This window comes from Magnolia sinica, chromosome 8, assembly GCF_029962835.1.
Source record: "Magnolia sinica isolate HGM2019 chromosome 8, MsV1, whole genome shotgun sequence".
Taxonomy (NCBI): Eukaryota; Viridiplantae; Streptophyta; class Magnoliopsida; order Magnoliales; family Magnoliaceae; genus Magnolia; species Magnolia sinica.
This window is the reverse complement of record NC_080580.1, coordinates 61,187,220-61,189,293: the sequence shown is the minus strand read 5'-3', so window position 1 is coordinate 61,189,293 and position 2,074 is coordinate 61,187,220.

Below are 2,074 nucleotides of genomic sequence, written 5' to 3'. Positions count from 1 at the left end.
AGCGGTTTCTTGCGCAAATAAGGACTCTCCAGCGTATGCCATTAAAACAAGATAGTTTCATAACCGCCCAAGGACCCTATAAATACAACTACCTCAAACAAGAAAATGTAAGTAAAAAACCATTGTCTCCTCCTTCATATAAGTCTATCAACCTAACTTATGCATCAAAGGGTCCATAGCTAGTTATTGGCACCCCTAATACCTATATCTCCCTTGTTCTTACAGGTCCATCGGCGGGCATACCTCCACAACTAATTATATTTGTTGGCCCAAACTTTAGTGACAGCAGATTGACGTCATTTATGGGAATGATAGCAAAGCCAAGTTCTCACCATATCCATCTTAAGCCACTACCTGTTCTTCCCTCGATGTCAAAGAGAAAAGGGAAAGTTCCCGCTACAGCCGAGTCTGCCCACCAGGCTCAGTCTGGTGAGGCTCAAGCCTCGCTGTCACTACCCCAGTCCTAATTACCCTCATAAGCGGTGGTGCAAGACTCTCAAAACTAAGGTAGTTGTGATGTCTCTCTCAAGAACCAGGTGGCAGTCTTTAACAATAATGTGGACCATATCACGAGGCTGCTAGAAAGGAAGTAGGCATCCCTGGCTAATCAATGCGAGGAGGCTAAAGCAGTAACCGAGCAGTCTCACCTAATACAGTCACGCCACGAGTTGTACCAAGGACAGGGTTACGATGGGGGAAGATTCATTGACCCATGTTGAGTATGAAATATTGCATATTTCCCCTTATTTATACCTTGGTTTTATAAACATGATAGTACATAATTAATCTAATTATGCATGTTTTCATGTACGAGGTGATTTCGAGAGCTTAAAGTGAAATTAATGTCAAAAGGAATATTTATGCTTAAAAGATTACTAAATGAAGATTTGGAGATTTGGAAGTCATTAATTAAGAATTCACATGCCAAAGATCCAAGGAAACCAAGTGAGGAATGAAGAGAATCGAAGATTTAAAGTGAAAAAAAAAAAAGTAACCCTGAAAATTGTCTGAAAAAACATATTCATGAAAATTATCCTGAAAAAACATATTCTAAATCTTCGAGTCTAAAAAAGGAAAGATCAGGTAGTCTATTTTGGGAAACTGCGTAGAGTACATAAATTTGAGGTGGTTTTTAGATTTTTCTAACTCGATGCAAAAGTTGGAGGTCCACAATTATAAATAGGACTCCCTAGGACGCTCAAAAGTATCTTCTATGGTTTAGAAAGGTCTCAAGGAGCATAGCACAAGGGTGGAGCAGCCACCAAAAAAATTCTTCTTCCCTAATTTATTTTTCATGCTTTGTTTAAGAGATTTAGTTTCAATCATGTTTATGGTTGGCTAAACCTCTTAGCTAGGTCTAAGAGGTGAAGCTTGTAGCGTGTTTGGATGATTATCTTGTTTTGATTCTTGTTCTTATTAGACCTCATTGATTTCTAGTTTGATATTAAAGGAATATTTTCAGTTTTCTATGATTTATTATGACTTAAATTACAATAGATGATGTGATAGCTTTGGATATCTTCTTTTCTTGTTTTGAGATTGTGAGATTGGTAAATCATGTTGTTCACCATCATCTCCTGGGCATGGTAGAGTGATGAAATTCCTTTCAATCATCACAATTCTCCACCATTGAGAATTAGGTCAATGAAAAGTTTATATTTGATTTAAATTTCTTTATCTTCCAATTGGATAGGATAGGTCTCTAATTCCAATTGTGTTCCTTGAATCAAGTAAGGTAGCATCTTGATAAGCTACAAGTGGATCCTTGACGCCCTGGTTACCACCTTTAAATTCATAAGTTTTAATCAACATTATTCACCATTATCTCAATTATTCATATTTTAATTTAAATATTTTTCTAGTTCTAGTTATTTTCAGAACACGTACAAGTTTAGTCCCTGTGGATTCGACCTCGGTCTTACCGAGTTATTACTACATTGCGACCCTATACTTGGGGTTGTGAACAAGTTTTTAGCGCCATTACCAGGGACTAAGGCTACATTTTTTTGGAATTAATTGGTATTAGAATTAGGTTAAGAGTAGGATTTATTTTCTATTATGTTTTTAGGATAAG